This window comes from Lithobates pipiens, unplaced genomic scaffold (genome assembly GCF_037356315.1).
Source record: "Lithobates pipiens isolate NorthernLeopardFrog02 unplaced genomic scaffold, aLitPip1_a1.2 Scaffold_37, whole genome shotgun sequence".
Taxonomy (NCBI): domain Eukaryota; kingdom Metazoa; phylum Chordata; class Amphibia; order Anura; family Ranidae; genus Lithobates; species Lithobates pipiens.
This window is the reverse complement of record NW_027507825.1, coordinates 13,899,095-13,923,615: the sequence shown is the minus strand read 5'-3', so window position 1 is coordinate 13,923,615 and position 24,521 is coordinate 13,899,095. Positions and strand designations below refer to the sequence as shown.

Genomic DNA, 24,521 nt, shown 5'->3' with positions numbered 1-24,521 from the left:
CCAAGCATCAGACCTCCCCATCTGATGACCCCCCCCCCAAGCATCAGACCTCCCCATCTGATGACCCCCCCCCCCCCCCCAAGCATCAGACCTCCCCATCTGATGACCCCCCCCCCCCCCCAAGCATCAGACCTCCCCATCTGATGACCCCCCCCCCCAAGCATCAGACCTCCCCATCTGATGACCCCCCCCCCCCCAAGCATCAGACCTCCCCATCTGATGACCCCCCCCAAGCATCAGACCTCCCCATCTGATGACCCCCCCCCCCAAGCATCAGACCTCCCCATCTGATGACCCCCCCCCAAGCATCAGACCTCCCCATCTGATGACCCCCCCCCCCCCAAGCATCAGACCTCCCCATCTGATGACCCCCCCCAAGCATCAGACCTCCCCATCTGATGACCCCCCCCAAGCATCAGACCTCCCCATCTGATGACCCCCCCCCCCCCAAGCATCAGACCTCCCCATCTGATGACCCCCCCCCCAAGCATCAGACCTCCCCATCTGATGACCCCCCCCCCAAGCATCAGACCTCCCCATCTGATGACCCCCCCCCCCCCCCCAAGCATCAGACCTCCCCATCTGATGACCCCCCCCCCCCAAGCATCACACCTCCCCATCTGATGACCCCCCCCCCCCCAGCATCAGACCTCCCCATCTGATGACCCCCCCCCAGCATCAGACCTCCCCATCTGATGACCCCCCCCCCCCAGCATCAGACCTCCCCATCTGATGACCCCCCCCCAGCATCAGACCTCCCCATCTGATGACCCCCCCCCCAGCATCAGACCTCCCCATCTGATGACCCCCCCCCCCAGCATCAGACCTCCCCATCTGATGACCCCCCCCCCCCAGCATCAGACCTCCCCATCTGATGACCCCCCCCCCCAGCATCAGACCTCTCCATCTGATGACCCCCCCCCCCAGCATCAGACCTCCCCATCTGATGACCCCCCCCCCCAGCATCAGACCTCCCCATCTGATGACCCCCCCCCAGCATCAGACCTCCCCATCTGATGACCCCCCCCCCCCCCAAGCATCAGACCTCCCATCTGATGACCTCTCCCACCATTGTCAAATTCCAAACCACTTAGGCTTCCAAAAATCATTACTAAGAATTTTCTTTCAAATTTGGCCCCCTTAGTGGAGCTGCAGCAACAGCCAATTTTTGTGTGACATCACATATGAGCGATCGGCGTGAAGTTTTAGGAAAAACAAACAACATTTCTAATCAATGATGGGAGAATCGTGCGAGAAATGAAAAAGAAATGCTCCATGAGCTGTGACCTGCAAAGAAAAGAAGATTCCAGGACACAAAAATTCTGATTTTACAAAAGAAAATGCATTCGGAATTCGACTCGTGTATGGCCGGCATTAGTCACGTCACTCCGTTGTCTGATCTCTCCTGAACCCCTCCCCCAACACACACAGATCTCTTTATTCCCAAGTAGCCCCCCTCCCCCACACTGCCCCAGCAGGGTTCATCTATAATAATAAACTTTGTTTTATAGAACGCCTTTGGAGGTAGTTTATCAAAATGTTATACAAAGGAGATCTATTACCCCCCCCCCCCCACTGCAGTCCTGGCCAACCTCCTGATCACTTACCTGCTCTCCTCTGCGATCTCAGTGTTATTACAGTGATGAGTCCGCAGATTGTGACTCTGTATCCTTCCAGCTATAGACACAAAAATGAGGGCGGGGTCACTGCTGACCAATAGCTTCACCCACCAATCACCAGCGCCGGAGCCAGTGACTGTTGTTGGTTTCAAAGCTGCAACATGCAAGAACGCCCCGGCGCAGACTAGACGGTGCCTTTTCTATCCATTATGGGAATTTATTAATGTGTGCCTATAGGAGGAAATCTACCCGGCAACAACCACCTGGCGGGGAATCGAACCCACCCCACTCCATCCAGAACTCAAAGAAAAAATTGGACTGGAATGAAAATTTACCCCCTCATCTTTTTTTTAATTTTCATTTTATTTTTTGCACACATTTATTTATTTCAGGTACTTATATAGCGCCATCAATTTACGCAGCACTTTCCATATATTATATATTCATCGGTCCCTGCCCTCAAGGAGTTTGCAATCTATGGTCTCTAAATTCATACATACACACTATATTACTAAAAGTATTGGGACGCCTGCTTTACACGCACATGAACTTTAAAGTGGTTGTAAACCCTTACAAACCACTTTGACCTACAGGTAAGCCTAGATTAAGGCTTACCTGTAGGTCCAAGCAATATCTCCTAAACCTATATGGTTTAGGAGATATTTGCCCGAAAACGGGCACCGCTGTCTACGGCGCATGCGCCGTAGACAGCGGCGCGCAGGCGCACTGAGCGCGGCAGTTCCAAAAATGGAGCTGCCGCGCGTGTCGACTCCCATGCGCGGGAGTGACGTCATCGCGGCTTCGCCGAATGACAGCGGCGGAGCTGCGAGACCCCACCAAGAAGATAGATGCGGCGGACTACAGGGGACAGCGGTGACTTCGCTGGCTCCTGTGTCAGGTAAGTGACACATAATGGACTACTATGCGATGCGATGCGATGCGATGCATAGTAGTCCATTATGCTTTACCTTTGCAGGGAAAAAAAGAGGAAGTAAACTCACCAGGGTTTACTTCCTCTTTAATGACATCCCAGTCTTATGTCCTGTACACGCGGTCGGACTTTCCGATGGAAAATGTGCGATCGGATCGTTTTGTCAGAAAATCTGATCGTGTGTGGGCTCCATCTGACTTTTTTTCCGTCTGAATTTCCATCACACAAAGTTTGAGAGCTGGATCTAAAATTTTCCGACAACAAAATCTGATCGTTTTTTCGAAAATTTCCAATTGGGTGTAGACAAATCCGACGCACAAAGTGCCACGCATGCTCAGAATAAATTTACGAGATGAAAGCTATTGGCTACTGGCCCATTTTTATAGTAATGACGTATGTGTTTTACGCCACCGCGTTCTGAATGGTTGGATTTTCCGACAACTTTGTGCAATCGTGTGTATGCAAGACAAGTTTGGGCCAAAATCCGTCGGAAAAAATCTTCGGAGTAGGAACGTCCCACTGTGTGTACAGGGCATTAGTCCGTAGGGTTCAATATTGAAGTGGCCCACCCTTTTCCGCTGTAACAGCTTCAACTCTTCTTGGAAGGCTGTCCTCAAGGTTTAGGAGATGTGTCTACGGGAATGTTTGACCGTTCTTCCAGAAGAGCATTTGTGAGGTCAGGCACTGATGTTGGATGAGAAGGCCTGGCTCAAGTCTCCTCTCTAATTTATCCCAAAGATGTTCTATCGGTTTGAGGTCAGGACTCTGTGCAGGCCAGTCAAGTTCCTCCACCCCAAACTCGCTCATCCATGTCTTTATGGACCTTGCTTTGTGCACTGGTTTGCAGTCATGTTGGAACAGGAAGGGGCCGTCCCCAAACTGTTCCCACAAAGTTGGGAGCATGAAATTGTCCAAAATGTCTTGGTATGCTGATGTCTTAAAGCGGGAGTCCACCAGGACTCTGCGTTTTTTTTTTTTTTTTTAAAAGCCAGCAGCTACAAATACTGCAGCTGCTGACTTTTAAAATAGTGACACTTACCCGCCCAGCGCGCCTGCGATGTCGGCACCCGAAGCCGATCTCTAGATCGTCTGTAAGGTTCTGCCGCCGCCATCTTGGGTATGGGAATCAGGAAATGGAGCCTTTCGGCTTCATTTCCCGGTTCCCTACTGCGCATGCGCGAATTGCGCTGCGCAATAAGGACGGTCCCCGCTGCCTCTGGGAGCTGTGTGTTTCCCAGCAGGCAGCGGGGCACTTGTGGAAAGGGGCGGGCACTTGCGGAAAGGGGCGTAATCTACGCCCCTTTCCGCAGAGAGCTATCCCGGAAGTGGGTGCAGAATACCTGTACTGTACAGGTACCTGCACCCCCCTCCCCCCTGAAAGGTGCCAATTGTGGCGCCGGAGGGGGGGAGGGTTCCGATGAGCGGAGGTCCACTTTAGGGTGGACCTCCGCTTTAAGGCTCGATTAACATCTATGCATGTTGCTTTTGAGCGTTTCTGCAGTGCTTTTTGCGGTGCTTGCTGCATTTTTGGACATGCGGTTTTACTGCGATTTTGCCACGATTTGCATTTTGCATTTTTTTACACTGTATATGGCTGGTTGCTAAAGAGGGTGGTCCTTAACAACCGCTGAGCCATCAGCTGTCAGCAAGCTTCCCCGCTGACTGGCTAAATAAAAAAAATCGTGAAAAAAAATGTGTGGGGTCCCACCAGGTCTATACCAGGCCCTTGGGTCTAGTATGGATTTGGAGGGGACCCCCATGGCATTTTTTTTTTTTTAAATGGTGTGGGGGTCCCCCCAAAATCCATACCAGACCCTTATCTGAGCATGCAGCCCAGCAGGTCTGGAAAGGGAAGAGATGAGCGAGCGCCCTGCTCCTGAACCATACCAGGTCATATGCCCTCAACATGGGTGGATGAGTGCTTTGCCCCAGGCGGTGATGTCACAAAGGGGTGGGGTCTCCAGATGGCATCATCCAATGGCCATGCCCCCATCGTTATCTAAGAAATGCTTGACATTGGCGCGGGCAGATCAGTGGAGCACAGCATTGGAGGAGGGTCGGCGGCAGGAGCTGCGGCAGGGGAAGAAGAACACTGGAGAAACGAGACAGACGAAGAGTGGAAGAAGAAGCTGGAGAAGGAGAAACCCTGAGGAGGAAGATGCAGGAGAGAAACGGGGAAGAGGCAAATATTTTTAATAAAATACTTTTTAAAAACTGTCTACTGTATTTTTTTCACACTACACTACTTTTTTAGTGAATGGCAGTGGCGGAATTATCAGGGTCGCAACAGTCGCAAGTGCGACTGGGCCCTGTAATTCTCTGCCACTTCAGGGGGCCCACCGGCAGCCCGCCCGCCCGCCGCCCGAGGGGCCCACCTGACTGTCCGGCCGGGGGTGTGTGGTGACGGACCCGGTGTGATTCACTGGTGCTGCGGTTCATGCCGTGGGGAGGAGGGGGTGGCTTCCTTTCACCCACTACAGTGAAGAGAGCAGCGTGAGAGAAGTGCTTTGTGGGCTCCGCCCCCGCCTATCCAGAGCAACTGTAAGGGAGGCGGGGCGGACACAGAAAAAACTTCAGCCAATTCAGTGAAGGCGGGGGAGGAGCTCTCTGAAGCAAGGCATTCCTGAAGGAGACACGCTTTGTGGAGGAACTTTGCATCTGCAGGATTCTGAGGAGGGGGAATTGATCGATCATCGATTGATTGGCGGTAAGTCACCACCCCCCTCCAGTGCCACCACACACCCTCCAGTGCCACCAGCCCCCCTCCAGACTGTGCCACCCCCCTCCAGTGCCACCACACACCCTCCAGTGCCACCAGCCCCCCTCCAGACTGTGCCACCCCCCCTCCAGTGCCAGCACCTGCCCTCCAGTGCCACCAGCCCACTAGCTACTGTATTTGTATGTGTGTGCGTGAGCATGCTTGTGTGTGTGTGTGTGTCTGAGCATGCTTGTATGTGCATGTGTGTGAGCATGCTTGTATGTGCGTGTGTGTGAACATGCTTGTATGTGCGTGTGTGTGAACATGCTTGTATGTGCGTGTGTGTGAACATGCTTGTATGTGCGTGTGTGTGAACATGCTTGTATGTGCGTGTGTGTGAACATGCTTGTATGTGCGTGTGTGTGAACATGCTTGTATGTGTGTGTGTGTGTGTGTGTGAACATGCTTGTATGTGTGTGTGTGTGTGTGAACATGCTTGTATGTGTGTGTGTGTGTGTGAACATGCTTGTATGTGCTTGTGTGTGAGCATGCTTGTATGTGCGTGTGTGAGCATGCTTGTGTGTGTGTGAGCATGCTTGTGTGTGTGTGTGTGTGTGTGTGTGTGAGCATGCTTGTATGTGCATGTGTGTGAGCATGCTTGTATGTGCTTGTGTGTGAGCATGCTTGTATGTGCTTGTGTGTGAGCATGCTTGTGTGTGTGTGCATGCTTGTATGTATGTGCGTGTGTGTGTCTGAGCATGCTTGTATGTGCGTGTGTGTGAACATGCTTGTATGTGCGTGTGTGTGAACATGCTTGTATGTGCGTGTGTGTGAACATGCTTGTATGTGCGTGTGTGTGTGAACATGCTTGTATGTGCGTGTGTGTGTGTGAACATGCTTGTATGTGCGTGTGTGTGTGTGAACATGCTTGTATGTGCGTGAACATGCTTGTATGTGCGTGTGTGTGTGAACATGCTTGTATGTGAGTGTGCATGTGCATGCTTGTATGTGAGTGTGCATGTATGCATGTGTTTATCAGTGGCGGTGCATCCAAAAGGGTGCACAGGTTCCACCCCCTCTATGACCAATGGATAGATTCATGCATAGCATGAATCTATCCATGGCCACCGCTGTCACCCCCATGTGTGTGTCTGAGCATGCTTGTATGTGCATGTGTGTATGTGTGAGCATGCTTGTATGTGCGTGTGTGTGAGCATGCTTGTATGTGCGTGTGTGTGAGCATGCTTGTATGTGCGTGTGTGTGTGAGCATGCTTGTATGTGCGTGTGTGTGAGCATGCTTGTATGTGCGTGTGTGTGAGCATGCTTGTATGTGCGTGTGTGTGAGCGTGCGTGTGTGTGAGCATGCTTGTATGTGCGTGTGTGTGAGCATGCTTGTATGTGCGTGTGTGTGAGCATGCTTGTATGTGTGTGTGTGAGCATGCTTGTATGTGTGTGTGTGTGTGTGTGTGTGTGAGCATGCTTGTATGTGTGTGTGTGTGTGTGTGTGTGTGTGTGTGTGTGTGAGCATGCTTGTATGTGTGTGTGTGTGTGTGTGTGTGTGTGTGTGTGTGTGTGTGAGCATGCTTGTATGTGTGTGTGTGTGTGTGTGTGTGTGTGTGTGTGTGAGCATGCTTTGTGTGTGTGTGTGTGTGTGAGCATGCTTGTGTGTGTGTGTGTGTGTGAGCATGCTTGTATGTGTGTGTGTGTGTGTGTGTGAGCATGCTTGTATGTGTGTGTGTGTGAGCATGCTTGTATGTGCGTGTGTGTGAGCATGTATGTGAGTGTGCATGTATGTGAGTGTGCATGTATGCATGTGTTTATCAGTGGCGGTGCACAGGTTCCACCCCCTCTATGGCCAATGGATAGATTCATGCATAGCATGAATCTATCCATGGCCACCGCTGTCACCCCCATATTTAGGTGTCTGGCCCCTTTTCGGGTGCTGGGCGCCTGAATTAGAGCGGCGGGGGGGGGGGGGGTGTTTTTGCAGCACCTGATTAGAGCCATAGGCTCTAATAGGCTTCAAAATAGATGAACTGCGAGCGCCATGCTTGATGCTCACAGTCCACCCAGGTGTGTTAGAAAAGTGAATTAATATTCACTTTCCTAACACTGAACCGCCTCTCCACCAATCAGGTGTGCGGGTCTGTTACCCATCACCCGATTGGCTGAAACGATAGACACAGCTATTGGACGCCCATCAGGAGGAGAGGACGGGAGATGAGGATGGCAGGAGATGCATGGAGGACCCCGCTCATGGCCGTTACCCGCTGCCCCCCCAAGACAGGGTAAGTGGCGGGCAGACAGCGAGCGGGCGGTGGGGATTCACAGTGGCAGCATTTGATGGGCACACCAACAGCATTTGATGGGCACAGTGGCGGCATTTGATGGGCACAGCGGCAGAGTTTCATGGGCACAGTAGTGACATTTGATGGGCACAGTGGCTGTAATTGATATTTTTTAAATCGGTTCCTTTATATGCAGCCACCCACTTGGGACTGGGCCCTGGTGTTCCACCATCGGGCTCAGAGAAAAGAGCCCTATCCGGAGGTCGGGGGGGGGGGGGGGGGCCCGCCATGGTTTCCTGCATCGGGGCCCTGAAGGTTCTAGTTACGCCACTGGTGAATGGGTAGGGGGAACAATGTGCCCCATACTCATTCACATAGTGGGGCCGGGATCTGGGGGCCCCCTTGTTAAAAGGTACTTCCAAATTCTGATAAGACCCCCCCGCCCGCAGACCCCAACCGCATTGGCTAGGATTGTCTGAAGAGCTCCTTGTCCCCATCAACATGGGGGCAAAGTGCTTTGGGGTGGGGGGGGCAGAGCCCCCCGCCCTAAAGCACCCACCCCCCATTTTGAGGGCATTGCTCGTCTCCTCCCTTTCCTGACCTGCCGGGCTGCATGCTCGGATAAAGGTTTGGTATGGATTTTGGGGGGACCCACAGCATTTTTTTTTTACATTTTTGTGTGGGTGTCCCCTCCGAATCCATACTAGACCCAAAAGATGTTTTTGAAAGCAATTATTTTTTTTACATTCAGCTGTCAGCGTGGAAGCCTGCTGACAGCTGATGACTTAAAATAGTTTATTGCACAGCTCCGGGGGGTCTTCTTCCGTCTTTGGGGGGTCTTCTCGCCGGACTCCTCCACTATCTTCTGCTCTTTTGATAGCTCTTTCACTAGCGGAGGAGCCCGGCTTTCTTCTTCGCCGCCCTCTTCTTCCGACTTTGGATGTCCCCGCCCATTATGATGTCACAGTCCCAGCATTCTCTGGGACTGTGACATCATAATGGGCGGGGACATCATCCGGTGATGTCCCTATATAAGTCGCCGCATGCCGCGTGCCTGTAATTGTGACCGGAGACAGCGACGAGGCAACATCTCCAGAAGAGAAGAACAGAAGACGGCGACAGAAGACCGGGCCACCGCTTGTAAAAGAGCTAGAAGAAGGCGCGGAGGCCCGGCAAGAACAACCGAAGAGGGGGACAAGACCCCCGAAGAGGGCGACAAGACCACCAAAGTCGGAAGAAGAGGGGGACGGTGGCGAAGAAGAAAGCCGGGCTCCTCCACTAGTGAAAGAGCTAGCAAAAGATGGCGGAGGAATCTGGCAAGAAGACCCCCGGAGCTGTGCAATAAACTATTTTAACCCTTGTGTGTTTTTTTTTTATTACTTTTTTTCACCCCCAAACATGATCTATTTTCTGAAAGCAGACACCCTATAGAATAAAATAGTGGTCATTTAAATTTTTATGTCACACGATCTAACTGCAAAGGTCTAGGAAACACAAAATTTCAGTAAAAAAAACACACATTTATACACACGATCCGAAAATCTTTTTCATGATGCCTCCATGGCAGCATATCTGTGATAGCTCCGCCCTGGAGTCCTCCCCTCAGGATAGTTAATAGCTTCTTAAAATGACCAACCTAGTGTTGGACGTATCTTACCTCTGTTGTGAGCAGTTTCCGTCTGGGTTCAAGCCTCTCCCAGATGCAGTCCCCATTTCTTGGGTTGCTAACCAGCGCTTATAAGAGGGGAGCCCCTTCTGAGGGTCTTTTGGGGCAGCAGCCACTTCCTACGAAGGCAAAGCTGTCAGTCGGTGGGGCATGTAGGGGCTCACTTCTGAGCTTTCCCTTTTTCATTGTGCTGTTTATTATCTTTCTGCCTTTTCACGAGCGGTGTTATTTGCAGCAAGCGCTGGGCGCGCAGCGCTGTACTCTGACTATAGTTATGCTGGTAGGGACGGCGCGGCCGTTCTGCGCATGCGCGGGCGTCTGACGCTGCCGGCACCATCAGAGAGAGAGAGAGAGAGAGAGAGAGAGAGAGAGAGAGAGAGAGAGAGAGAGAGAGAGAGAGATTCTTTTCAATGTACTTGTTTTTGTTCTCTATTAGATGTATATTTATAGGTTTACATATGTAGAGGAGATAATTTAGGGGGTTGTAAGGATGACAGAGATGGATTTGTTGGAACTATTTTTCTTTCTTCTCAAGCATTTTTCATGAAGGAAAGTTGTGGATGAAGTTACAGGATGAATTTGTAATTGTTTAGGCAGGGCTGTATAGTTGGGGATATCTGAATATATGTGTGTGTGTGTGAGTATATGTATAATATATATATATATATATATATATATATATATATAGAAAAAAAGGGGGAAAAACTGCGCTAAGGTGAAACGTAAAAATAATATGTGATACTCTTATATAAGAAAGATTTGGCTGCAGCTTAACTGTGTCACATAAATACAGAAAAACAAAACGGAAAATAATAAGCCGCGCTAAATCACATAAACATCAAATTGTGCAAAAATTGAGAAGTGAATTGTGAACACTTAGGCCGCGTACACACGCGCGGACTGTTCGCCCAACTTTGTCCGTCCAACAGTTTCAGCAAACAGTCCGCTCAAACTTAGCATGGACGGACATGCCCACACACGACGAACGAACAGTTTGCTGAAACCGTGCGCGATGACGTGAACGGCACGTACGACGGGACGAAAAATACGACGTCCTATACACTGCATTATAGCTTTCGGCGTGAAAATCCTTTCTGAGCATGCGCGCAACTTTGTTTGACGAACAAGCCTACACACGAGCGGGCTGTTCGCTGAAACAAGGTTTCAGCGGACAGTTTTTCGGAAATTCCGAAAAACCTTGTCCGTCCAACTGTCCGCTGAAACTGTCCGCTGAAAGCCCACACACGAGCGGACTGTCCGCCCAAACACTGTTCAGCGGACAAAGTTGGGCGAACAGTCCGCCCGTGTGTACGCGGCCTAAGTATCCTCTACACATAAATTAATATATACTTATGTCATAAGTAACAAAATACATATATAAATTCAGGCTATGCAAATCACTCATTCCTTGCAGTATAAGATCACATAGCATATGCCTATAACTTTTTAACTATTTACTTTTTTATCTCTAGTAATAAAGGGTTTTAAACTATTTGGAGTTCTATTTTTCTTCTATGGCCTCGATGTCCCCACTTTGAGTCCCTTTGGATCTATGAGAAAGACCTCTGGGAGTGTTTACTTCACAACCCCCATTTGGAGTGGTGACGCAAGGAGAACACTGAGGACCCCTCTGGGCTGGAAGACGTGTTTATATCCAAAGGCCTTTTGTGACCCTCTGTAGTGGGGGGTCATGTCCTTCTGGTAAGCGGCAAATTTAATCGTGTCCTGGTGGTGGATCAAGCACTATTTAAATGGATCCAGCAATGGATTTTCTATGATTTTTTTGGGTTTATCTGTGGAGGACTTTTGCTCACAGTCTTTTAAAAGTAGTTTGCTGCGATTTATACACACGGACTTATTGTTCATACACTGGGTGTGTGTTTTGTGTAGAGTTTCTTCAGAGTCTGCACTATTATAGGCATATGCTATGTGATCTTATACTGCAAGGAATGAGTAATTTGCATAGCCTGAATTTATAATTTTATATATGTATTTTGTTACTTATGACATAAGTGTATATTAAAGTGGTTGTAAACCCTTACAAACCACTTTGACCTACAGGTAAGCCTAGATTAAGGCTTACCTGTAGGTCCAAGCAATATCTCCTAAACCTATATGGTTTAGGAGATATTTGCCGGAAAACGGGCACCGCTGTCTACGGCGCATGCGCCGTAGACAGCGGCGCGCAGGCGCACTAAACGCGGCAGTTCCAAGAATGGAGCTGCCGCATTTGTCGACTCCTGTGCGCATGCGCGGGAGTGATGTCATCGCGGCTTCGCCGAATGACAGCGGCGGAGCTGCGAGACGCCACCAGCAAGATGGATGCGGCGGACTACAGGTGACAGCGCGACTTCGCTGGCTCCTGTGTCAGGTAAGTGACCCATAATGGGCTACTATGCGATGCAATGTGATGCGATGCATAGTAGTCCATTATGCTTTGCCTTTGCAGGGAAAAAAAGAGGAAGTAAACTCATCAGGGTTTACTTCCTCTTTAATTTATGTGTAGAGGATACTAAGTGTTCACGTTTCACTTCTCAATTTTTGTACAATTTGATGTTTATGTGATTTAGCGCGGCTTGTTATTTTCCACACACACACGTATAGGTGGGAAGGTGGGTGTATATTCACGGGGTCTCATAGGAGTCTATTGTGTTTTCTTTAGTATTCTGTCCAGTCACTTTCGCCCTTGCCTGCCCTGCAATTATGAGCCAGCCGCCGCTAGACCAAGACCCTCGCTTTCTTAGGTAAGGGTATGTGGCAAAAGATTTTTCTTCTTGCGCGAGCCTTGCGCGGTTACTTTTCGTTTCAGCCCTTTTACACCAGAGTGTCTAACCAGACGTCTGGTCATCGCAACCGACGCACACGTCCCAAGCTCAGCGCACAGCCGCTCATCTATCTCTCATCATTCTTTGCCAAGAACTAGTTCCAAAAGGCATCGTTCAGCTAGCCCTCACAGACTGGGAAAGAGAGAATGTAGAGCGCGTGGAGCACCTCCGATGTCTGATAAACTGATCTGTAAAGACTGTTTTCAAGCCTACGCGGAATGCGAAAAGGCGGAGGTGGAACAAGTTACAGAATTGATTAAAAGAGTAGTAAAAGACTCATTAGCGTCCCACCCTGCAAGACACGTTTAAGGGTCAAACATCAGAAATATCTAATCAGGGTCAATCATCCACAGACCAGGCAGGCACTTCTGCAACCTCGCCTCCCTTATCAGCTGGGGACAAACCCGATTCGGAGGATTCCTCAGATGATGCAGACCCTTCGGGCTTTAATTTCTCATTAGTGCAGCCCTTTGTCTTAGCAGTAAAGCAAGCAATTGGTTGGGAAGAAGTGGAAGAACCTCCCAAAAAGGCAAAAACCTTTCCATTTCTGAAAAAGAGATTGAATTTTTTCCCTTTCTAGAGGAATTTAAAGATTTAATAGAGGGAGGAATGGAAGAGGACAGATAAACGTGTCTCTCTAAATAGAATCTCCAGAAATTGTACCCGCTGGCCGAATCGGATGCGGCATTCCTGGATACGCCGCCAGTAGTAGACGCAGCAGTGGTGCGTTTGGCCAAGAACATCACCCTGCCTATGGAGGATTCAGCCTCCTTTAAGGATCCTCTGGACAGGCGTATAGATGCGGATTTGAAAAAAGCCTATCAGCTGGCGGGAGGAGCCTGTAGACCGGCGGTAGCTTTAGCCTCGGTGTCTAATGCCATTAAAGTTTGGACAGATAATATTGAAGTTGCCATCCGAGAAGAGGTCCCCAAGGATGATATTATAAAGGCGTTAGAAGAGCTCAAGCAGTCAGCAGATTTTATTGGAGAAGCCGCAATTGACTCCGTGAGATATGCGGCTAGGGCAATGTTACACACAATCATGGCTAAGCGCGCGCTATGGCTGAAGCCATGGGCTGCCGACGCAGCTTCAAAACAGAACTGGTGCAAAATCCCGTTTGATGGGAAGGCGCTCTTTGGAGAAAGATTTGGAGAAGGCAATATCTAGAGTGACAGGAGGGAAGTCTGGGCTGAGGCGGTCATGTGTGGTGTCAAGAAAATTCCAAGCTTCCAGGAATAGAAGTTTCTCTAACTTTAGACAAAATAAAGACCCCAAAAAGAATTGGAGGAGTACTCAGGCCACGTTTTTAAAAGCGAATAAACAGAGAGGTCTCTCCAACACTCAGGAGGGGACGAAGTCCTTTTGACAAGAGGCCACTCCAGCAAGTAGGGGCCAGGTTGAAGAGGTTTGCGGAAGTATGGGCCAGTCGATGCGAGGATCCGTGGGTAGTTTCTACGATCCGTTTTGGCCATTTTTGGACCTAAAAGGGGCCCCGCAAGATTTGTTCGTTCTAACGAGAAGTCCAACGTCACCGCAGAAAGCGGAAGCTTTACAAAGATATCTACATCTTCTTGTAGCTCAACAGGCAGTTTTACCTGTCCCTCCCTCCGAAAGGTTCACGGGATTCTGTTCTCCTCTCTTCCTCGTCCCCAAGAAGAGTGGAGGATGGAGACCAGTGGTGGATCTAAAGAGGTTAAATCGTTTCATACAGCTCGAATCGTTCAAGATGGAATCCTTGCAGACGATCACGCAAATGATACAACCAGGGGATTGGATGGTATCGGTAGACTTGCAAAATGCTTATTTCCATGTTCCCGTGTTGCCAGCATTCCAAAGATTTTTGAGAGGTGGCAATAGGATCAGCACATCTCCAGTTTCAATGGTGTACATCACCAAGAATATTCTCAAAAGTTCTAGTTTCAATCCTCAGGGAAAAAGGCCCTTGAGTCTTTCACTTTCTGGACGACATTTTACTGCTAGCGTCTAATCAAGCCCAGTTATGGGTCCACAAGGGGATTCTGCTGAGGACTCTGAAAGAGTTTGGATGGTTAGAAAATGCAGAGAAGAGCCACCTGACCCCAACTCAGGTGATGATTTACTTAGGTGCTCTATTCGACACCAAGGCTGGTACAGTGCACCTCCCTCCTCAGAAGGTGAAAACGATTGCCCAGAAGATGATCCACGTCAGGTCGCTCTCCCACCTGTCAGCCTCAAATTGCCTGAGTTTAATCGGGACTATGGCAGCTTGCATTCCGATGTTACCTTGGGCTCATTGGCATCTGAGGATTTTTCAATGGGGCTTTTTGACGCAGTGGAAGAGGAAGTCCCTATGTCAGAGAATAGCAATTTCTGCTTCCATGAGGAGGGGTCTCCTCTGGTGGTCTAAGGAAGACCTAATTTCAAAACCTCGGCTCCTGCAATGCCCTTCCTGGACCATTGTTACCACTGATGCGAGTTCGAAAGGATGGGGAGCTCACTGCGATCACCTGGCAGTACAAGGGAGATGGGACGTTCCCGTGACAGGGGTAGTCTCCAACGTCTTAGAGCTGAGAGCAGTGTATTTAGCTTGGTTAAGTCTAAAAGAACATCTACGACAGAGACAAGTGCTGGTACGGATGGACAACAGAGCAGCGGTATCATATATACAGAGGCAGGGGGGGACGCACAGCATCACTTTACTAAGGGTAGTGGAGCCCATCATGTTATGGGCAGAAAGAAATTTAGTGGATTTAAAGGCAGTTTACCTTCCGGGACGTTTGAATCAGCAGGTGGATCGCCTATCACGTTGTTTTCCAGACAGCAACGAATGGGCAATGCACCCATCAGTGCTCAGTTGGATAATGAATCTTCAGAAGCCACCAGAAATAGATCTCTTTGCCTCACCAATGAATGCAAAGCTACCGAGATTTCTATCCCGCCTGCCTCATCCCCGAGCAGAAGCAGTGGATGCCCTCTCGAGTCCATAGCTTTGCAAGACTGCATATGCGTTCCCCCCCCCCCCCCAGACCCTTGATCGCGAAATTCGTAATCAGATTAGCAATGGAGTGATAGCTATTCTGCCTTACCGGCCGAAGAGGCCGTGGTTCCCTTGGGTTGTGAACCTCAGCATATGCCCACCGTTCAAGATCCCTGTATTCCCGCAGCTTCTCTCACAGGGGAAATTGTTGCATCCAGCTCCTCACAAATTGAACCTACATGTCTGGATATTGAGCGGCAGAAGTTCCAATCATTGGGATTCTCAGCGGGAGTGATCTCGACTCTCCTGAAAGCTAGGAAACCTTCTACAAACTTTATCTATTCTAAGATATGGAATAAATTCAAAGCGTTTGCAATAAGCAAACGAGGGGATCCCTCCAGTCCTTCTACCTCAATAGTTTTGGAGTTTCTGCAGAATGGTTTAGACCTGGGACTCAGTTTAAGTTCATTAAAAGTTCAAGTAGCAGCAATTTCAGCAAGTACCCACTTAAAATGGGCAGAAGATACTCTCATCGTGCAATTTCTCAAAGCAGTCAAGAAGATCCGCCCTCCAGTAAAACAAGCTTTCCCGGCCTGGGACCTACCTTTTGTGCTAGACTGTCTAATAGCGCAGCCTTATAGTCCATTGGAGGCCGCTTCACTATGGAACCTAACGCTCAAAACTGTTTTTCTAGTTGCTATAACGTCGGGGAAGAGAGCTTCAGAATTGCAGGCGTTAGGAGCAGAGAAAGAACACAGTTTTCTTCCCGGATAGGGTGGAATTGCGGACAGTTCAAGGATTTGTCTCAAAAGTGTCATCCCGATCCACTCTCTCTGAGGCTTGGGCACTCCCTTCATTCACGGATCCTTTATCTGGTTCGTAGCAAGAGTTGGATGTTTTTAAAGTTCTAGCACGTTATTTGCAGGCCACAAGTCCTTTCAGAGCATCGGATAGATTATTCGTACTACCATGGGGCAAAAATAAAGGGAAAGGAGCCACATCGAGGACGATAGCTTCATGGATTTGTAGGTTAATCCAAAGTGTGTACAGGGCTAGAGGGTTGGAGCTTCCGGCGGTGAAAGCCCATTCAACGAGAGCAGTTTCTTCTTCGTGGGCGGCAAGAGCAAGTGTATCGTTGGAAACGATCTGTAAAGCGGCCACATGGACGTCGCCAAATACGTTCATGTGCCATTACAGAATTGACCCGGGAGCTCTCACTTCAGTAGAATTTGGGAAAAGGGCAATTGAAGCAGCTATTGCTTCTCCTTAAATAAAATTTTCTTTGAAGCAGTACCCACCCTGGTCTTAGCTATTTATTGTATCACAGGTATGCTGCCATGGGGGCACCAGGAAAACGGAAAATTGTTTCATACTTACTGTAATTTTCCTTTCCTGGTGCCTACCCATGGCAGCATACGCTCCCTCCCTTGATATTCAATATAATTGGAGAATGCTAGGGGGGGGGGGGGTAGGTTGGTCAAATTTTTAAGCTATTAAAGTGGTTGTAAACCCTTACAAACCACTTTGACCTACAGGTAAGCCTAGATTAAGGCTTACCTGTAGGTCCAAGCAATATCTCCTAAACCTATATGGTTTAGGAGATATTTCCCCGAAAACTGGCATCGCTGTCTACGGCGCATGTGCCGTAGACAGCGGCGCGCAGGCGCACTGAGCGCGGCATTTAGAAAAATGGAGCTGCCGCGCGTTTCGACTCCCGTGCGCATGCGCGGGAGTGACATCATCGCGGCTTCGCCGAATGACAGCGGCGGAGCTGCGAGAGGCCACCAGCAAGATGGATGCGGCGGACTACAGGGGACAGCGGTGACTTCGCTGGCTCCTGTGTCAGGTAAGTGACACATAATGGACTACTATTCGATGCAATGTGATGCGATGCGATGCATAGTAGTCCATTATGCTTTGCCTTTGCAGGGAATGAAAGAGGAAGTAAACCCATTAGGGTTTACTTCCTCTTTAACTATCCTGAGGGGAGGACTCCGGGGCGGAGCTATCACAGGTATGCTGCCATGGGTAGGCACCAGGAAAGGAAGATTACAGTAAGTAGGCGCAGCAGTTTGGGACTTTAAATGAGGCACGGGTTAGCGCCTCCATCCCGGTATTTAGCACAATAAGGAGGGAAAAAAAGTGGGACTTTAAAATGAAGCGGCTGAAGTGTGAGGGTCAGAAAAAGGTAATTTAATTGAATCCATAATATATGATACAGAGTAAATTCATATATATACATACATACATGTGCCATTGTAGGGCACAAAATGTGTTATATGGAGACATCAAGGTGTATGTAAAGACACATAAAGTCAAAAAACATATATGAACAGTAAATAGTATGTGGAGCAACAGCATAGCCTAAAAATGCCTCAGGGCGACATATCCGGTACCTGTGTTTGTAATCACATAATGTAAACATAAATGTACTGAATTAATATTAAAAATTAATTAGAAGTAACGTCGGGCCGTAGTAATTATCACTGTAGCATCAAATGTAGCTCTACGCGTTTCGTGGATGTATTCTCCACTCATCAGGAGCAGATGCGACAGATACCTGTAAAATATATAGATATGGTAAACCACACTCTGTATAGAGGGGAATAGGTACAGTACATAGAGTGCTTTCAAAAGAGGTTAACTAAGCATATCTACCATCCCCGGCAGCGAACATAGCAAACAGCAACTGGTCCGTGGTGCGTCGGAGGCGCAGATCGCCCCGCCCGGGAGCTGAGGCGGCATATTTGGGCGGCGGATATAGTGAACAGGTGCCTGGGTATGAAGATAAATTCCATGTGCTAACAGTGCTGGTATATGGAGAATAGGCGTATCTAAAACAAAGTATGTACATGAGCGTTAAGTGAGCGTGTAAAAGAATTGTAATGAAATAAAAGAGATTGTACGTGTGTGAGGTGAAAAAATAAATATACAAAGAATTGCGTGATAATGAGAAATAGTGTGTGGGAATGAGAGTGTATAAAAATTAAATGTATGGAGAGTGTTGGAGCAATGCAGGTGAAGACTAGAGGATGAAGTGTAGACATATATGTTGGTTGTGATGTGCCTGCAGAGGTATGAAAAGGATAAACAGTGTAGTGAGAGTGTGGAGTGTGAAATGAGCCAAAGCAGAGAGAGTGCTAGGTGAGTGCGGTAAAAGGATAGAGATGTAAAACAAGTGAGTGTATAGGTGATACAAAGTGATATAACAAAGGTGGGCAAAAAAAAAAAAAACAACCAAAGTGAATCCAGAACCAAATTACACCTACCCGATAGCTGTAAACCCAGCATCACCCAGTAAGAAATCAACTGGTGTGCAGGAACCACAGGAGGAGACCGGCTGTGTCAATCAGCCAACCTCACCTGGGAAAGCCCAAATACAAGCCGCCAGCACCACGTGTGTGAACCGAGGGGGGGGGGGGGGGGAGGGGCGCCAACACTAGAGCAGGTGGAGCCGCCCAGCAATTGGCGCCGCCCAAACACCCCCGTCAGGGTCACGTAGATGGTACCTGCGGCGTCGGCGCGATGCCGCGAAAAAAAATAAATAAATAAATAAATAAATAAATAAATCCGCAAACCGTGGCGCCGATTACAGTAAGTATGAAACAATTTTCCATTTTTTTTGCATGCCAGTCATATGTCAAAGCTGAAGAGTTTACTAATGTAATGAAAATTCTCGTATGACAGAATAAAAAAATCAGAAGTGATGTCATGTGTTGTATTGCATTTGTATTGTATTCTCAGATGACAACTGTACCGATTAAGCGAAAAATCATACGAGAAAATTTCATGTTTGTCCGATCAGATAACATAAGATGAACTATCGTGATCGGCTCTCGAAAATCTCTGTACTAATGATCCAATTATTGTACGATCGTGATGAAAGCGGTATTTTTCGTCCAATTTTTGGATCGTGTGTATGGCCCATAAGCCTAGGTTTCCACTATGGCGACCTGAAAGTCGTGTGATTTTTGTCACGACTTTGCTGCGACTTGAAGCACTGCCTGTGTATTCTTGAGGTCTATGGAGCTGAAGTCGCATCTAAGGGGGACCAAAGTAGTGCAGGGATTAACATGCAGAGCCCACCAGGAAGTCGGCACACCGCTGTGCTAATCGCAGGCATTGCCCCGATGCGCGGCTGCGCTGTGCCGAATTCCTGGCGGGCTCTGCATGTGGAGCATGCGAACACACCTGAACTCATCCCTACTGGAAATCATGGGGTATGACTTGTCATGCGACTTTGCAGTCCCAAGTCGCATGACGAGGTGCACTAGGGGAAACGTAGCCTAAAAAGTTCATTCTAGGGGGCACAAAACACAATAAATTACCGATTTGTTGGGTAAAATATAAAAGTTGAAGTTGCACCGAGTAGATTCCCAACATGTCAAACCTCAAAGATGTTAGTACCCTATATTTTCTGTAGGTGACCCTTTAAAGCCCCCTATAGGTCATCAGTTTAGCGTTACAAAAGGAGATCTTCTGCTAGAATTATTGCGTGCGCGGCAATATTTAACGTGTATCGCAATCAACTACTGTGTGCATTTACATTGGTATGTGGGGGTGGGGACCTAAACATTTTTTGGGGGGATTTTATGTGCTTGGGTTGTAACTTAAATTTTTTGTACACTCCAAAAAAACTTTTTTTTTTTTTTACTTAAAGAGGGATTCCAACAAAAAAAAAATATTAAAAGCCAGCAGCTATAAATACTACAGCTGCTGACTTTTAATAAATGGACACTCACTTGTCCCGGGGTCCAGCGATGCGGAGGCCGATCGATCGCTCGGCTCTCGGCTGCTGTAGTAGTCACCATTCTAGGTGAGGGAATCAGGAAGTGAAGCGAATCTGCTTCACTTCCCGGTTCCCTACTGCGCATGTGCGAGCCGCGCCGCGCAATAGGAAATCTCCGCGCTGTCACTGGGACCCGCGTGTGTCCCAGCAGACAGCGCGGCAGGGCAGGAAATGGCGTAGACTCCCACGGGAGTCTATGCCCGGAAGTGGGTGAAAATACCTGTCTTTGACAGGTATCTCCACCCCCCTCCCCCCTGAAAGGTGTCAATTGTGACACCGGAGGGGGGGAGGGATCCGATCAGCGGAGGTTCCACTTTAGGGTGGAATCCCGCTTTAACTCTTTTGTTCCATCACATAGGGGACAAAATGTCTCCTATGTGATGATTTTTTGGTGACGGGTTCTCTTTAATGAGGAATGTCAGGTCTAAAAGACCCCCCAATGTCTCCTCTGTGCTCCACTGAATTGAATACAAAGCACATCACTGTGCATTACATTCTTTCCCAGACATGGTGGCCGGAGGAACTGTCAGTGGGTACCCGGATGTGACGTCACTTGTCACTTCTGGATCAACAACTAGAAGAGGCAAGTGACAAACCACATCTAGTGACAGGTGACGTTGGCAAGTAACAAGCCGCATCTGGTGACAAGCCATGGTGGCCAGGGCCGCTGAAAAGCCAGTAAGACTGGCCCTGTTGTATCGGGCCCGGCCACCAGGGGGGGCCCAGGCAATATAAACAGGGATGAAAGAATGCATAGTAACTAATTAAAAAAAAAAGTGTAGCCCTCACCTTTAACTGTAAACAATGCTGGAGTGGGGCTGAATGGGGGAGAGCCAGGAGGGAGACACAAGGATGTATGACTAGAGCAATACAAGTTCTGCAGGAAACAGGGTCGTCTGGGGCACAGTTACATGTAGCTGGCCGGCTGCAGTGTCTTCCAGATATCTATGTGATCAGCCAGTGTACATGTTATCCATCAGCCTCCCCTCCCTCTTGTCTTGCTGGTTACTTTTTTTTTTTTATCTGCCTAACCTGACCTGCACATTGCCTGATCACACCAATAAGATTTCTGGAAGACTCTGCAGCAGCTTTTAACCATTTCAGCTTATAATCATCTATTTAGCCAGAGCTCTGTGTGTGCTGCACAGATTGTTTGATATTTTCATTATTTTTTGGAGAAGGATTTACTTCTGAATCAGGCTAGAAGCTTCACAGACCCATTAACTGGTTACTGTCCTCAGTAATCCTGAGCAGTTCACTGTTTGTAAGAAAATTTGTATTTTGGAAATTGGATGTGAAGCTGTCTTCTGTCACTTGGTTGTACTTTCAAAGGAAAATCACTGACTTGATTTTGCAGAGCTGGTTTAAATATAGTGGATCAGCCCTGTGATACTATATACTTGTACACTGGGTTCAGCCATAAACGGAGTCTCTGACCATCTCCTGAATCAATCATGTCTGCGATCCCTAACCATCTCCTGTAGTATGTCTGCAGTCTCTGACCATCTCCTGTACTATGTATGCAGTCTCTGACCATCTCCTGTACTATGTATGCAGTCTCTGATCATCTCCTGTACTATGTATGCAGTCTCTGACCATCTCCTGAATCAATCATGTCTGCGATCCCTAACCATCTCCTGTACTATGTATGCAGTCTCTGACCATCTCCTGTACTATGTATGCAGTCTCTGACCATCTCCTGTACTATGTCTCCAGTCTCTGACCATCTCCTGTACTATGTATGCAGTCTCTGACCATCTCCTGTACTATGTATGCAGTCTCTGATCATCTCCTGTACTATGTATGCAGTCTCTGATCATCTCCTGTACTATGTATGCAGTCTCTGACCATCTCCTGTACTATGTATGCAGTCTCTGATCATCTCCTGTACTATGTATGCAGTCTCTGACCATCTCCTGTGTACTATGTCTGCAGTCTCTGACCATCTGGGGAGGGGCGAGGGGTGGGGCTGGAGGAGGGACCAGGGTGGAGCTGAAGGGGGGGCCCCGTCAGGTAGACTGTACGGGGCCCCATGATTTCTATCAGTGGCCCTGATAGTGGCAAGTGACACGATGCATTTGGTAACAGGCAACATGGCAATTGACAGGCTGCATCTGGTGGCAGGAGATGTGGCAAGTGACACACCCAGAGCTCCCACTAATTCTGCATTATGGTGAGTTGAACCACTTCATTATAGAATGTAATGATAGAAATAATGCGCTTCAATCACCCTGACACCATATCAACCATGGTGCCATGATGATTGATTGAAGTGCCAACATCAGCCATTGCCCATGAAAAATTGCTTCCCACCCGTGTGTGTGTGTGTGTGTGTGTGTGTGTGTGTGTGTGTGTGTGTGTGTGTGTGTGTGATGGGTGAACCTCTGATAGTATGGGAAAACCTCTGATATAATGGGAGAACATCTAATGTGAGTCTGCCCCTACCCCATGCTATAGAACCTAGTGGATTTTTGAAAGTGGGACACGATCCGTTTGCAATGATGCTGTGTATCATCTCTCTCTCTTTTTTTTTTTTTTTTTTTTTTTAACGTGATTTGTGAGTATTTATTTGTATCAATATTACATGTATCTGCCTTTCTAAAAACAATTGTTATTACTGTTTAAGTGTTTATTTATACATATATACTTCTCTTGATAGAAATATATCAGAAAGCGCTTATCCAACTCCTGATAGATTTTTATACTTTTGTATTTTTCTGACTATCCTGTTCATGGTCTCTTGCCCGCATTATCCCTTGGGGCATTCTCCTATTTCCTCTGTGATCTATGTGATGGGAGGACCTGTGATGCGATGGGAGAACCGCAGATGTGCACCCCACCCCCCCTAGTTAGACCCCTTTCACACTGGGGCGTTTTTCAAGCGCTTTAGCGTTAAAAAAATGCACCTGTAAAGCGCTTGAAAGAAGCCTCGTCTGCAGTCCCAATGTGAAAGCCCAAGTGCTTTAAGACCCCTTTCACACCAGGGCGTTTTGCAGGCGCTATAGCGTTAGAAATAGCGCCTGCAATCCACGCTAAAGAAGCTGCACCATTGTGTGTAGTGTGAAAGCCCCGAGGGCTTTCACACTACAGCGGTGCGCTGGCAGGACGTCAGAAAAAAGTCCTGCCAGCAGCTTCTTTGGAGCGGTGAAGGAGCGGTGTGTGTACCGCTCCTCCACCGCTGCTCCCCATTGAAATCAATGGGGCAGCGCTGTAATACCGCCGGCAAAACGCCGCTATTGCGGCGTATTGCCGGCGGTTTTAAACCTTTCGCGGCCGCTAGCGGGGGTAAAAGCGCCCCGCTAGCGGCCAAAATGCGCCACAAATCCGCCGCAAATCCGGCGGTAAAACGCCGCTAAAAATAGCGCCGTTTTACCGCTGATGCAATGGGCGGTGTGGTGTGAAAGGGGTCTAAGAGGCCTTTCACAATGTCAGCGCCCGAAACGCTCGTAAAGCACAGCTTAAACTAGCGGCGTTTTTCGAGCGTTTTTCGAGCGTTATTGGGGCGCTTTTAACCCCTGCTAGTGGCCAAATAAAGGGTTAAAAGCGCTCCCACAAAACGCTGCTGCCAATAGCGTTTTTCAGGCGTTTTACAGGCACTTCCCATTGATTTCAATGGGAAGGGGCGCTTTAGGAGCGTTGTATTCACCGCTCCAAAAGCGCTGCAAAGAAGCTGCTTGCAGGACTTTTTTTGATGCCCTGCCAGCGCAGCGCCTCAGTGTGAAAGCACTCGGGCTTTTACATTGGGATTGCAGTTGCAGCTTCTTTCAGGCGCTTTTTTTAACACTAAAGCACCTGAAAAACGCCCCAGTGTGAAAGGGATCTTAGTGTCCTCCTGTGTTATAGGAGGAGTCCTCTTAGTTCTCCCATGGTTGAGGTGCGGGATCTTTCAGTCTATGAATAGTGTAGGACCCACTGATAATGGCGTACTTTGACGCAGTAGTGGGCTTAAGCACTATATGGTTTGACCCAATCCCCCATATTTTTGCTCATTTGCTGAATATGTTCAGGTGTTTTAAATAGCCTTGCAGGATTTAAATTTTTGTATGTGCTCGCTGTAATCTTCTGTTCTGTTTTTGTATGGTCTTATAGCTGCACCATCTTTGATGTAATGCATTTTTGAGATGTGCCCAAGTCTTTTAGTCGCAAATACATGGCACCGATGTGCGTAGCCCCTGCCCATCGGAATGAAAGGAGGGGACAGCAAGGGAGGAGAAACCTCACCTTTTGCACACGGCAGCTCCCGGGACAGAACAAAAGACGCAGCTGTCAATAGGGTGGATCATAATGGGAAAAGGCAGCAATATGAACCTATGGTGGAAAAAAAATTACATGGATGTCTGGGATAACAGCAGTAGCAAAAATTAACTCCTTCAGCTCTTGGGCCAGACACACCTCGCTGTCGCCTCATGGGAGATCGCTTCTTTTGGGACTTTGGCCTTGTCAGTATATATACTAACTCCTGAAGAAGCAACCACTGACTTCCGAAATGTGTTGCGTTTTAGATGCCTGTATATTTGTTTTACATCAATTAATGCAACATATGTGAATGAATCCAAAATTTTACCATCATGCTGTTCTCAAGTTGGTTGGTATTCGTGGCTATGTTTTTAAATATATGATGATGGTTCTACATCTCCAATAAACTGCTATATTGTGCTTACCTTTTAGGTTTATATTAATTGGCTTAAGTGCTCACCTCACTCAAAGTCCCATGGGCATAATTTTGTGTTTTGTATGCAAGAAAGGTT

The 24,521-nt window shown here is 48.2% G+C and overlaps 1 protein-coding gene and 1 long non-coding RNA gene across 4 annotated transcripts in view; one reads left to right on the top strand and one right to left on the bottom strand.

Annotated features, from left to right (window-relative positions):
• The window catches only part of LOC143956536 (legumain-like), a 248,129-nt gene that overhangs the window by 174,546 nt on the left and 49,062 nt on the right, over positions 1 to 24,521 (bottom strand). The window contains exon 1 of one of the 3 annotated variants that reach the window (XM_077466741.1): positions 1,608 to 1,740. The exons of 1 other annotated variant lie outside the window; for it this stretch is intronic. The gene's annotated coding sequence lies outside the window, so the exon portion shown is untranslated. Of the gene's footprint in view, positions 1 to 1,607; positions 1,741 to 24,521 lie in introns of those variants that run through there. One more of the 3 variants, XM_077466738.1, reaches the window with a different exon arrangement.
• Positions 4,818 to 24,429, top strand: LOC143956540 (uncharacterized). The gene is made up of 2 exons (XR_013269947.1): positions 4,818 to 5,257; positions 23,863 to 24,429. It is a non-coding gene; the product is annotated as an uncharacterized LOC143956540 (long non-coding RNA).